The following is a 15,117-nucleotide window of genomic DNA, read 5'->3' as shown; positions in this document are numbered from 1 at the left end:
TGCCCACCAACTGTGGTGTTATGTAGTCTTCCCCCTCTTCAGTGGTCTGACCTCGGCCACGAGCTTCCCACTGTCAGGGTTTAAGAGCCATAAAGGGTCCCGGTTCTACTCCTCACCATGGGATATTTCCTCTCTTTAGCAGATTGTAGTTATGGTGATTTTGTGTTACGGAAACTGAGGAAATGTAATTTGTCATTTTGTTTCCATGGGTGGGGGGGGGGGTGCATTAGCTGGGTCCATTAGGGCATTAGCTGGGTTATGTGACAGACAGACGAGTGGAAAACGGATTGCAGAAATTGTCCACATTCCCATGAAAAGAACATGTATCTATGGCCCTTTGACAAAGAGCATGGCCGAGATGGGGGTGATTAGACTGTAGTCAAGACTCAGCAAATACAGCACAGCACCTCCCCGGGAAGGACGTAAACAGGGACTTAATAGGGGAAGAGTAGCACAGGTGGATTGATGATGACTCTACAGGACATCAAGGCATGGGCTGGCTAACGCAATGCGACAGTCAGTCAGGGATAATGATAATAATGACTTGGGATTGATAGGATATCAAATCAAATCAAAGTTTATTGGTCATGTACACAGCTCTTGCACCTTCTTCACCACACTGTCTGTGTGAAGAGACCATTTCAGGTCCTCAGTTATGCGCATGCCGAGGAATCTGAAGCTTTTGACCCTCTCCATTGCGGCCCAGTCGATGCAGATGGGGGCGTGCTCTCTCTGCTGTCTCCTGTAGTCCATGATCAGCTTCTTCATTTTGTTGATGTTTAGGGAGAGGTTATTTTCATGGCACCACTCCACCAGGGCACCCGTCTCCTCCCTGTAAGCTGTCTCGTAACTTTTGGTAATCAGGCCAAACACTGTTTTGTCGTCAGCAAACTTGATGATTGAGTTGGAGATGTGCATGGCCATGCAGTCATGTGTGAACAAGGAGTACAGGAGGGGGCTGAACACGGACCCTGTGGGGCCCCTGTGTTCAGGATCAGCATGACAGAGGGGTTTTTGCATACCTTCACTTCTTGGGGTCGGCCCACCTGGAAGTCCAGGACCCATTTGCACAAGAAGGAGTTCAAAGCCAGGGTCCTGAGGAGCTTGGAGGGCACTATGGTGTTGAAGTCTGAGCTGTAGTCGATAAACAGCATTCTTACATAGGTATTTCTCTTGTCCAGATGGGCTAGGGCAGTGTTCTGGCGATTGCATCGTCCGTGGATCTATTGGGACAGTATGCAAATTGTAGTGGGTCTAGGGTGACAGGTAAGGTGGAGGAGATATGGTCCTTAACCAGCCTCTCAAAGCACTTCATGATGACAGAAGTGAGTGCTATGGGGCGTTAGCCATTTAGTTCAGTTACGTTTGCTTTTTCTTGGGTACAGGAGAGATTGAATATGTCCGTGAACACTCCAGTCAGCTGGTCTGCACATGCTCTGAGGACGCGGCTTGGGATTCCATCTGGGCCGGCAGTCTTGAAAGGGTTAACATGCTAGCCAGTTCCTGCAGTCAAATGACCTAGTGGCCTCATGGGTGGAATGTTATTCATATTTCTCATAATTAATAAACACTCAAAAAAAATGTCATGCCAAAAATCTAGTGTTTCTATGCCACACAGTTATATTACATGTCGGTCTTCTGTGATGTATATACAGTGCCCCCTTGGCATTTTTCCTATTTTGTTGCATTACAACCTTTACAACCTTTAAAAATGACAAGATTTATATTTGGATTTCATGTAATGGACATACACAAAATAGTACAAATTGGTGAAGTGAAATTATTATTATTTTTAATTGGGGGGGGGGCTATGAAGCCCCTGAATAAGATCTGGTGCAACCAATTACCTTCAGAAGTCACATAATTAGTTAAATAAAGTCGACTTGTGTGCAATCTAAGTATCACATGATCTGTCACACAGTATATATAGTGGGGCAAACAAGTATTTAGTCAGCCACCAATTGTGTAAGTTCTGCTACTTAAAAAGATGAGAGAGGCCTGTAAATTTCATCACTTCAACTATGACAGACAAAATTACAAAACAAAATCCAGAAAAACATATTGTAGGATTTTTAATGAATTTATTTGCAAATTATGGTAGAAAGTAAGTATTTGGTCAATAACAAAAGTTTATCTCAATACTTTGTTATATACCCTTTGTTGGCAATGACAGAGGTCAAACGTTTTCTGCAAGTCTTCACAAGGTTTTCACACACCGTTGCTGGTATTTTGGCCCATTCCTCCATGCAGATCTCCTCTAGAGCAGTGATGTTTTGGGGCTGTTGCTGGGCAACACAGACTTTCAACTCCCTTCAAAGATTTTCTATGGGTTTGAGATCTGGAGACTGGCTAGGCCACTCCAGGACCTTGAAATGCTTCTTACGAAGCCACTCCTTCGTTGCCCGGATGGTGTGTTTGGGATCATTGTCATGCTGAAAGACCTAGCCACGTTTCATCTTCAATGCCCTTGCTCTGATGGAAGGAGGTTTTCACTCAAAATCTCACGATGGCCCCATTCATTCTTTCCTTTACACGGATCAGTCGTTCTGGTCCCTTTGCAGAAAAACATCCCCAAAGCATGATGTTTCCACCCCCATGCTTCACTTTGTTACTTTGGTCCCAGCTCTCTGCAGGTCATTCACTAGGTCCCCCCGTGTGGTTCTGGGATTTTTGCTCACCGTTCTTGTGATCATTTTGACCCCACTGGGTGAGATCTTGCGTGGAGCCCCAGATCGAGGGAGATTATCAGTGGTCTTGTATGTCTTCCATTTCCTAATAATTGCTCCCACAGTCAAACCAAGCTGCTTACCTATTGCAGATTCAGTCTTCCCAGCCTGGTGCAGGTCTACAATTTTGTTTCTGGTGTCCTTTGACATCTCTTTGGTCTTGGCCATAGTGGAGTTTGGAGTGTGACTGTTTGAGGCTGTGGAGAGGTGTCTTTTATACTGATAACAATTTCAAACAGGTGCCATTAATACAGGTAACGAGTGGAGGACAGAGGAGCCTCTTAAAGAAGAAGTTACAGGTCCGTGAGAGCCAGAAATCTTGCTTGTTTGTAGGTGACCAAATACTTATTTTCTACCATAATTTGTAAATAAATGTATTAAAAATCCTCCGATGTGATTTTCTGGATTTTTCTTTTTCATTTTGTCTGTCATAGTTGAAGTGTACCTATGATGAAAATTACAGGCCTCTCATCTTTTTAAGTGGGAGAACTTGCACAATTGGTGGCTGACTAAATACTTTTTTGCCCCACTGTAGGTGGCATGGCTGGTCTGTTTGTACTCGTCCATCTTCCCCGTCACCTAGCCATGGTTTTAAATGCGGTGGTTCATGCTTTCGATTTTGTGCAAAGGCTGGCATCTATCCACGGTTTTTGGGGTGGATACGTTCTAATCATCACAGTGGGAACAACATCCTCTATGCACTTCCAGATGAACTCAGTCACTGAGTCAGTGTATACGTCAAAACTATTCTCAGAGGCGACCTGGAATATTTCCCATTCCTCGTGACCAATCTTGAAGCATAGATTCTGACTGGTCAGACCAACGTTGAACAATCCTTACCACGGCTGCTTCCTGTTTAAGTTTCTGCCTATAGGTGGGGTGAAGCCGAATGGAGATATGATCTGATTTGCCGAAGGGAAGGCAGGTAAGGCCTTGTTCACTGTCCCAGAAGGGAGAGTAGCAATGATCAAGAGCTTGTGATGATAGAATTATGGTAGCGTTTTCCTCAGATTTCCTTGATTAAATAGACCTAATACACTGTACAAACTGGTGGGCATTAGGCAAAGGTGTATAGTACACGTCTAGACACAGCACAAAGCGTTGTTGAGATAACAGACAACACAATTACAGTGTAGCGTAGGAGTGTCATTGTTGTTATCCCTTTACTCTTTGCCGTCGTCTTAGTCATCCCCATCATTACTGTCATAGTCATCCCCATCCCAGCTGTCTTTTATCAAAAGGTACAGCACCAGTCAAAAGTTTGGACACCTACTCATTCCTGGGTTCTTCCTTATTTTTACTATGTTCTACATTGTAGAATAACAGTTAAAACATCAAAACTAACAAATAACACATATAGAATCATGTAGTAACAAAAAAAAAAAAAAAAATACATATATTTTTATTTGTGCAAAGCTGTCATCAAGGCAAAGGGTGGCTACTTTGAAGAATCCCAAATATAAAATATATTTGATTTGTTTAACACTTTTTTGGTTACTACATTATTCCATGTGCTATTTCATAGTTTTGATGTCTTCACAATTATTCTAGAATGTAGATAATAGTGAGAAAAAAAGAAAAAAAATTAGAGTAGGTGTGTCCCAGCTTTTGATTGGTACTGTATGTAAGAGTCACTAGCAGTCAGCATTTTCATCATCATCAATGTTCTGTAAGTTGCATGATCATCATCAACATTATTATCATGGTCATTATCAATTACCAGTCAATTGCATAATTCTAATCATCAATTTCCAGTCAATTTGTCACGACTTCCCCCGAAGTCGTTTCCTCCCCTTGTTCGGGCGACGTTCGGCGGTCGACGTCACCGGACTTCTAGCCATCGTCGATCCACTTTTCATTTTCCATTTGTTTTGTCTTTGTCTTACACACCTGGTTTCAATTCCCCAAATACTTGTTCATTATTTAACCCTCTGTTCCCCAATGTTTGTTTGTGAGTAATTGTTTATTGTATTGCGGTCCGTATTTGTGGCCTTGTATTTATACGACGTGTATTGTCATAGTGTGGGTCTCAAATATCAGAAGAATGTTTGCAGAGCTCATTTAAACCCTTAAAACGAGCAAATCCATGGAGATAACTCTTTCTTTTTACCTGTGAGTGAACTAAGTCAGTGAATGTTGGTACATTCCCCTGCTGACAACTCATAGAAGTAATGAAAGACAAAGTAAACCCAACACTTTCACCAACATCAAGACTTTTTAACGAATTACAGAAAGAAACGTTAAGCTTTTAAATGTTTCGACACTACTCAAAGCAACCAACTGTCTTTGATCACTGCCATTTGGCAGTTTTAAAATGCAAAGTTCCCTTCTCGGCATGTCCCCTAATCCACTGAAAGTGTTGTTGATGAAAGAACAGAAACATATTGACTTTTTTTGAACAGCGTTGAATTTGGTGAGTGTTAGGAATATTCCCCTAAGTGTTCTGAAAATGAACGGATCTATTGAAGTTGTGGATGGGGATATTATGAGGTTCCCCTGTTCTGGGGCCGGCTGGTTCTTCAGCTTTGGATTCAGCTTTTAACTATCATAAACCATTAGTCTGAGTCCAGCCCAGTGGACTTCAGCAAATATAGTACTAACCATCTTCCCTCAGGGGCCACGTCTTCATAATGCAACATGTTTGACTCTCCCACACATCAACCGACTGTTTGCTAGTCAGTTAAATCAGGTAGTCTGTGATGTAGGGCATCTTAACTTTTCAGGGGACACCAGCAACTCTCTCTCTACCTGCTTCACTGGTACTGTTAGTAACCAATAGCTAGGCCCCGGCCAGGTACTGTTAGTAACCAATAGCTAGGCCTCGGCCAGGTACTGTTAGTAACCAAAAGCAAGGCCCCGGCCAGGTACTGTTAGTAACCAATAGCAAGGCCCCGGCCAGGTACTGTTAGTAGCCAATAGCAAGGCCCCGGCCAGGTACTGTTAGTAGCCAATAGCAAGGCTCCGGCCAGGTACTGTTAGTAATCAATAGCAAGGCTCCGGCCAGGTACTGTTAGTAACCAATAGCTAGGCCCCGGCCAGGTACTGTTAGCAACCAATAGCAAGGCCCCGGTCAGGTACTGTTAGTAACCATTAGCAAGGCCCCGGCCAGGTACTATTAGTAGCCAATAGCAAGGCCCCGGCCAGGTACTGTTAGTAATCAATAGCAAGGCTCCGGCCAGGTACTGTTAGTAACCAATAGCTAGGCCCTGGCCAGGTACTGTTAGTAATCAATAGCAAGGTCCCGGCCAGGTACTGTTAGTAACCAATAGCTAGGCCCCGGCCAGGTACTGTTAGTAATCAATAGCTAGGCCCCGGCCAGGTACTGTTAGTAATCAATAGCAAGGCCCCGGCCAGGTACTGTTAGCAACCAATAGCAAGGCCCCGGCCAGGTACTGTTAGTAATCAATAGCAAGGCCCGGGCCAGGTACTGTTAGTAACCAATAGCAAGGCCCCGGCCAGGTACTGTTAGTAATCAATAGCAAGGCTCCGGCCACGAGGCTTCAACTTAATAATGCAACATGTCTGGCCCTTCCTCTCCAGCTAGGGCGCTTCTCAACTGACTGTTTGTTAGTAAGTTGGTCAGTTAGTCAGTGTTACAAAATGAGGTTAACTGTAACTACAGCATGTTGGCTTTGAAATGGGTTTCAAGTGTGACGCTGCTAAAGTTCAGATTGTGGTTGTCTACGCCAGATGATACAATTATGGCTCCACACACACTGAGTGTACAAACATTAGGAACACCTTCCTAATATTGAGTTCCACCCCCTTTTGCCCTCAGAACAGCCTCAATTTGTCAGTGTATGGACTCTACAAAGTGTTGAATGCATTCCACAGGGATGCTGGCCCACATTGACTCCAAAGCTTCCCACAGTTTTGTCAAGTTGGCTGAATGTCCTTTTGGTGGTGGACCATTCTTGATACATATGGGAAACTGTTGAGCATGAAAAACTCAGCAGCGTTGCAGTTCTTGACACACACAAACCGGTGCGGCTGGCACCTACTACCATACCTAATTTAAAGGCACTTAAATATTTTGTCTTGCTCATTCATTGGCACACATAAGCATTCCGTCTCAATTGTCTCAAGACTTAAAAATCCTTCTTTAGCCTGTCTCCTCCCCTTCATCTACACTGATTGAAGTGGATTTAACAAGTGACATCAATAAGGAATCATAGCTTTCACTTGGATTCACCTGGTCAGTCTACATCATGGAAAAAGCTGGTGTTCCTAATGTTTTATCCACTCAGTGTACATGCCGTGACTGTGAGAACACAAGCCTATGGCAGTTATTATATTTTCATTGACATTGCATAACATAGTGTTTATGTAACTCTCCAGCGTTGACATCAGCACAGTGTTAAGGGTGACATCACTGCTGTGAGTTAATACGCGCGACAGTTACCTGGATGATCCTAATAATTACATACAAACCAACCAGCCGGATTCAGGTTCTTTATGAAACTGTGTGTAGAGGAAAAGAAGTGGTTCGCTCCCGCAGAGGAGGTAAACAGGTCTCTTTACAGCATTGTATTATCTGAAGGACCTACCAATAAAACACCACCCATCAGAGATTACCATACACCACTGTCACAAAGAGAGAGAGAGAGAGAGAGAGACAGAAAGAGAAACAGTGAAACACAGTGTGCTGTAAGATATTCATAGAAACACCACTTCATCCAAGAGTAAGACACACACACACACACACACACATACACACACACACTCTCTCCATAGTAGAATGAGACAGAGCCGGTTGCTATGTGCCCAAGTGACAGAGTGAAAGAGACATACATGACTTCTTACAAAGACTGCAATCACGGCACAACCAAGCTCATCTCCTAGGCCTTGGTCTACCTTGGACAACCTACATGCAATACGTGCCTGCAGACGCCTTCTCCACACGCCACAATGTAAAGCACATTTCAAGGTTCCATGGAGTTAATCAATATAAATGTTAGAGCCTCTATGTCTGCACGCAACCGCCCCTCAGGCAAGCGAGGCACTGAGAAGAAAATACAAATTCCTAAGTCAGACTCATTGTTGCTGAGAATCTGAGGAAAAGACCCTGCAATAGTCTCTCTGCTAAAAATATATTTTCAAAGTGCATAGAATTGTGATTTTTTTGTAGAATGGAAATGTGCTTTCTTTGTGAAGTCGGCAAAGAAAACAAACAAATTCAAGAGCAGAATATTAGGCTTTCTAAACAGAAAACACTCACTATTTAAAGGGATAGAAAACCCCAGGTGAAATTGTATTTTGTTGAGTTAACACTATAAAGTCAGAAGCAGCTTTTCGGAATAAAAAAAACATATGAGCTGCTCTACTAGGGCTGGAGATAGTGACAGGGAGTTTGTTTAGAATGTGTTTTAATAGCTAAAGTTACCATTAGCATCGCATGTATTTTAGTGTGTACTTTAATGGTAAGTGTTAGCATTAGCATAGTGTGTGTTTAGAGTGTGTTTTACTGGATAGAGCAGGTTTAACGGAAATCATTTATTAGAGAGGATGGCCAAGGTGCCAAAGTCGTTAAAATTAATCATACATCACTGGAAGCCAACATGATTTTAGTGCATGCTAGCATATGCTCCGCGCCATGGCTCCCTACCAAAATAACACACAGGGGATTTGGAGGTACACACAGGAACGTGAACTGGGTTACTATCAGCTCACTATACCCCCTAGAGTTACTTGGTGTCAGTTAACTCTCTGTTCTTTTCTCTACTCCGATGTCCTTTCCTCTCCTCTATCCCCCTTATCCTTCTCTCTTTTTCCCTTCTAATCTCTTCACCCTCCTCCACTTTCATCCACTCTCCTCCCCTCCTCCCTCCCTTCTCTCCACTCCTCCTCTCTTGATGTCCTAAACTTCCCCTTCATCTTCTCTCTGATGTGTCCTTTCATTCCCTCTCCTCATCTTTTCCTCTGCTCTCTCCTTTACATTCTCCTCATCTTTATCTCTGCTCTCTCATCTTTATCTCTGCTCTCTCCTTTACTTTCTCCTCATCTTTATCTCTGCTCTCTCCTTTACTTTCTCCTCATCTTTATCTCTGCTCTCTCCTTTACATTCTCCTCATCTTTATCTCTGCTCTCTCCTTTACATTCTCCTCATCTTTATCTCTGCTTTCTCCTTTACATTCTCCTCATCTTTATCTCTGCTCTCTCCTTTACATTCTCCTCATCTTTATCTCTGCTTTCTCCTTTACATTCTCCTCATCTTTATCTCTGCTCTCTCCTTTACATTATCCTCATTATCTCTGCTCTCTCCTTTACATTCTCCTCATCTTTATCTCTGCTCTCTCCTTTACATTCTCCTCATCTTTATCTCTGCTCTCTCCTTTACATTCTCCTCATCTTTATCTCTGCTCTCTCCTTTACATTCTCCTCATCTTTATCTCTGCTCTCTCCTTTACATTCTCCTCATCTTTATCTCTGCTCTCTCCTTTACTTTCTCCTCATCTTTATCTCTGCTCTCTCCTTTACATTCTCCTCATCTTTATCTCTGCTCTCTCCTTTACATTCTCCTCATCTTTATCTCTGCTCTCTCCTTTACATTCTCCTCATCTTTATCTCTGCTCTCTCCTTTACATTCTCCTCATCTTTATCTCTGCTTTCTCCTTTACATTCCTCATCTTTATCTCTGCTCTCTCCTTTACTTTCTCCTCATCTTTATCTCTGCTCTCTCCTTTGCTTTCTCATCTTCTCTTGTCTACTCATAATTAGCCCCATTCCCTCTCCTCTTCTAACCCCTCTCCATTCTTCCCTCTCCTCTCCCTTCTTCCACTCTGCCCTTCTTCCCCCTCCTCCACTCTTCATCTGGAGTGCAGAGGGTTCATCTCGTTGAAATTTGAGCCACTTGTCTGGGAGAGACGCTCCTTCAGTTTCATACCATGCCTTCAGGGAGGTTTAACTGTGACAAAGCGTACTGTTGAATAAAGATGACGGTTGAGGGAGAGTACATGTGTGTATGTTTGTGTGTGCGTAGTGTGTGTGTGTGTGTGTGTACAGTGTGTACAGTGTGTATACCGTGGCTGGTGTAATGTGCACTAATGATTTTTGTTATTTTAAAAGGCTCATGGAAACGTTGGGTCCACATCAAAGCCTATATAACCTCCAACCACCCACCCTGACACAAATACAAAACACACACACACACTCCTCCCCCGTGCCTGTCCTTTGCGGGAGACAGTTACATAAGCCATGTATCATTCTCATGCAATGGCCACTGTGGCGCCGCAATGGCCACCGGAGCACAGGTATCCCTGTTACAGTTTCCCAATGGGTAAGCCTGGGTAGTACAGAGGTTGCAACAAACAGAAGCCCTCTTTTAGGAATGAGACAATCCACCAAACTAAATATTTTCACACACAGCAAGCTCTTAACTATACAGTAAATGGACTCTCAGGCATAACAAGTTCAGCATATTGAGCCTCTGTTCAACTTGTTGACAAAGCATCCACTCCACCCACGGAAAGGAGAGGGAGAGCCATCCACTCCACCCACGGAAAGGAGAGGGAGAGCCATCCACTCCACCCACGGAAAGGAGAGGGAGAGCCATCCGCTCCACCCACGGAAAGGAGAGGGAGAGCCATCCGCTCCACCCACGGAAAGGAGAGGGAGAGCGATCCAGTCCAGTCCAGTCTACTCCAGTCATCCCCTTCAAAACAGCAAATGAGTCAGCTGGTCAAGCACCCCAGCATCCGACACCCAGCTCAGCTCAGGACAGTAACACTGAGACTGCTGGGTTCTTATTTGGGCCTTGCTGGGCCGGCCACGTTCAGCTCTATCAGACCAATTATGGGGAGACGAGAGACGGGGTGGAGGCATGAGGGGCTTCGTGTCGGGTTACGCTAACGCTTCACATTGTCTGAAACCAGAGTCAGCACTCCGTAGTCATCATGTCATGAAAATGAAGCTGACATTTCAAAGTCACCTTGCACCCCTCGCAGGCTGAGTGTTTGTGGCCCATGGCATGTGAGTGTAGTGTGTGTGTTTGTGTGTAGGCTGTTTGCTGACAACATGAAAAACGGAGGTGAGCGCTAGCACTAGCGGAGGTGACAGAGCGCTGATGCCCCACACCCTGTCCTGTGTGTGTGTGTGTGTGTGTGTGTGTGTGTGTGTGTGTGTGTGTGTGTGTGTGTGTGTGTGTGTGTGTGTGTGTGAGAGAGAGAGAGAGACTCTTAGCATGAAGGCCACTGACAATTCCCTATTTCAATTCATTTCCACCCTCATCAGGTGTATTATAAGACCACTTCCCCCAACCCTCTAGAGCCCCTCTGCAATGACCTCATAGAATGAGAAAGGGAATGAGAGTAGGCCACAAGGCGACCTTCCAGGGGAAGCAAACCCCAACACACACACACACAAAGGACATTTCTGAACCCACAATCGTCCACATACAGAGGACATGGTACAGAGTCATGGGAGGGGGATTGTAACCAATAGATGTGAGAGTGTATTGATTTATTTAGCCAAGTCGGGTCCTGAGAAAAGCCCAGGGAGGGGAAGTGGGGTAGAGGTGACAGTTAATAAACCATCAGTTAATATACCATCTACTCCCTAGCATAGATAGTGCTAGGGGGTAGAGGTGACAGGTGATATACCATCAGGTAGTGATAGATGGTGCTAGGGGTAGAGGTGACAGGTGATATACCATCAGGTAGTGATAGATGGTGCTAGGGGGTAGAGGTGACAGGTGATATACCATCAGGTAGTGATAGATGGTGCTAGGGGGTAGAGGTGACAGGTGATATACCATCAGGTAGTGATAGATGGTGCTAGGGGGTGATATACTGTCACGAACCGGCTCAAAGCCCGTAACAAAAGGGAGACAACGTGGAGATAAGGCGTAACAAAATATATATTTATTAACTAAAGCAACTAAGGAAAATATACAATGTTGTGTGTAATCAGTAATCAGTAGTGTAAGTGAGTGTTTTGCATGCATGAATGTGATAATGCAGGGTGTTGAAAAGATGCTAAAGCAAACAACTCAAAAAACACCAAGAAACACAACAAAATCCATAAAGGTGTCTGCATGGAGAGAGTCTCCTCCATGAATGGGGAAGTGGTGTATTTATCCTGGGAGACACCGGGCCCAGGTGTTTCCCATGTAGCTGACGACCCTCCCAACTTCGCCCACCGACATCCTAATAAGGAAACAACAAAGAGAGAATACGGCAGACAGAGTGGGAGGGTCGTCACATTCCCCCCCATAAAACCGGGGACCAACAAGGGCCCCGGAACAACGACACGCCCTCTGCGTCCCAACTTGACACAGCTTCTGCGTCCCAAATTAATGAGGTGTTATGTGTTCACTTACAATTTGCCCCAGCCAACCTCCTCCCTAGACCTCAGCAACCTTCGCACAGGAAGCAACATTTAAGATGAAAGAAGAAAAAACCAGGAGGGAGCAGACAGGACAGAGAGAACATGACAATACGAACAGGGCGCACGAGAAAGCGCATCAGCAATCACGTTTTCAGTCCCCCGGATGTGCCGCACATCGAGATGGAATGATTGTAAAAATAAACACCATCGCATTATCCTCTGGTTTGGACACATCATGGACCTCAAAAAAGTGAGGGGGTTATGGTCGGTGTAGACCACAATAGGTACTACCCCCGACCCCACATACACTTCAAAGTGTTGTAGGGCCCAAATGAGTGCTAGCGCTTCCTTTTCAATAACCGAATAGTTCAACTGATAATCGTTAAACTTTTTAGAAAAGAAACTAACAGGCCTCTCAACCCCAGACACATCTGCTTGCAGCAAAACTGCACCTGCCCCCACATGACTAGCATCCATCTGCAAGGTAAATGACAAATCCATGCGAGGAGCAGCCAGCACCGGAGTTGAGGTAAGCAACCTCTTTGCATCTTCAAAAGCGTGTTGACAACGAGTAGACCAAAGGTAAACAGCCTTAGCTTTCAGCATATCTGTCAAAGGAGTGACCACAGTAGAGAAGTTATTACAAAAACTACGGTAATAACCAATCATGCCCAAGAAACGCATCAGTTCCTTTTTAGTAGTTGTACGTGTAGGTGTATCAGAAAACAAACCTGGAAATCTCTGAATCAGACCAACCATCTCTTTCCGCCCATCAACAGGTAGGTGAGTGAGAAGACTGTCTAAAATATCCAGTGTTTCTGAATTTTTCAATCTACCCTGCAATATACAATCGTCAGGACCAGGAACATCTTCCTCCTCATGCACAGATCTAGCATGACAAGAATCCAAGGAAACAACGATATCAGCCAAAAGAACAGGTTTTACCGTCCTCTGTGGACTTCCACTGTTCAGTCTCAGAGGAACGTGCATAATAGGGTTTTAACAGACTTACATGGCACAGCTGGTGTGCTTTCCTCCGTTCTGGAGTGGCAACTAGATAATTTTGCTCAGTGTACTGGCGCACCACTGTATATGGACCTTGAAACTTGGCTTGAAAAGGAGTACCAACAATTGGCAGCAGAGCAAGAACCTGGTCACCCGGACTAAAGTGACGAGGCTCAGTTCGGCGACAGTTGATATGCCATCAGGTAGTGATAGATAGTCCTAGGGGGTAGAGGTGACAGGTGATATACCATCAGGTAGTGATAGATGGTGCTAGGGGGTAGAGGTGACAGGTGATATACCATCAGGTAGTGATGTGACAGGTGATATACCATCAGGTAGTGATAGATGGTGCTAGGGGGTAGAGGTGACAGTCTATATACCATCAGGTAGTGATAGATGGTGCTAGGGGGTAGAGGTGACAGGTGATATACCATCAGATAGTGATAGATGGTGCTAGGGGGTAGAGGTGACAGTCTATATACCATCAGGTAGTGATAGATGGTCCTAGGGGGTAGAGGTGACAGGTGATATACCATCAGGTAGTGATAGATGGTGCTAGGGGGTAGAGGTGACAGGTGATATACCATCAGGTAGTGATAGATGGTCCTAGGGGGTAGAGGTGACAGGTGATATACCATCAGGTAGTGATAGATGGTCCTAGGGAGTAGAGGTGACAGGTGATATACCATCAGGTAGTGATAGATGGTGCTAGGGGGTAGAGGTGACAGGTGATATACCATCAGGTAGTGATAGATGGTCCTAGGGAGTAGAGGTGACAGGTGATATACCATCAGGTAGTGATAGATGGTGCTAGGGGGTAGAGGTGACAGGTGATATACCATCAGGTAGTGATAGATGGTGCTAGGGGGTAGAGGTGACAGGTGATATACCATCAGGTAGTGATAGATGGTGCTAGGGGGTAGAGGTGACAGTCTATATACCATCAGGTAGTGATAGATGGTGATAGATGGTGCTAGGGGGTAAATGTGACAGTTGATATGCCATCAGGAAGTGTTAGATGGTGTTGATCTGGTTCTTTTACAGGCTTGTATGGCCATATCTTGAAATCTCATCCTCCCTAAATCCTGAAAAAGAAAACACCTCACATTCATTCTCAGATAAAGATCAATTCTGACAAATGTTCACATGATTCTAGCATTAGAGCCACTAGTTCCAATACAGCCTCTAGTCCCAATAAAGCCTCTAGTCACATTACAGACACCAGTCGAAATAAAGCCACTAGCACCAATACAGCAACTAGTCCCACTACAGCCTCTAGTCCAAATATAGCCACTAGTACCAATACAGCCACTAGTCCAAATACAGCCTCTAGTCCAAATACAGCCTCTAGTCCAAATACAGCCTCTAGTCCAAATACAGCCTCTAGTCCAAATACAGCCTCTAGTCCAAATACAGCCTCTAGTCCAAATACAGCCACTAGTCCAAATACAGCCACTAGTCCAAATACAGCCACTAGTCCAAATACAGCCACTAGTACAAATACAGCCTCTAGTCCAAATACAGCCTCTAGTCCAAATACAGCCACTAGTCCAAATACAGCCTCTAGTCCAAATACAGCCACTAGTCCAAATACAGCCACTAGTCCAAATACAGCCTCTAGTCCAAATACAGCCTCTAGTCCAAATACAACCACTAGTCCAAATACAGCCACTAGTCCAAAACAAAGCCACTAGTCAAAATACAGCCTCTAGCCCAAATACAGCCTCTAGTCCAAATACAGCCACTAGTCCAAATACAGCCACTAGTCCAAATACAGCCACTAGTCCAAATACAGCCACTAGTCCAAATACAGCCACTTGTCCAAATACAGCCTCTAGTCCAAATACAACCACTAGTCCAAATACAGCCACTAGTCCAAATACAGCCACTTGTCCAAATACAGCCTTTAGTCCAAAACAAAGCCACTAGTCAAAATACAGCCTCTAGCCCAAATACAGCCTCTAGTCCAAATACAGCCTCTAGTCCAAATACAGCCACTAGTCCAAATACAGCCACTAGTCAAAATACAGCCTCTAGCCCAAATACAGCCTCTAGTCCAAAT

Source organism: Oncorhynchus nerka, linkage group LG14 (assembly GCF_034236695.1).
Source record: "Oncorhynchus nerka isolate Pitt River linkage group LG14, Oner_Uvic_2.0, whole genome shotgun sequence".
NCBI classification, from domain to species: domain Eukaryota; kingdom Metazoa; phylum Chordata; class Actinopteri; order Salmoniformes; family Salmonidae; genus Oncorhynchus; species Oncorhynchus nerka.
Note: the sequence above shows the minus strand (reverse complement) of the source record.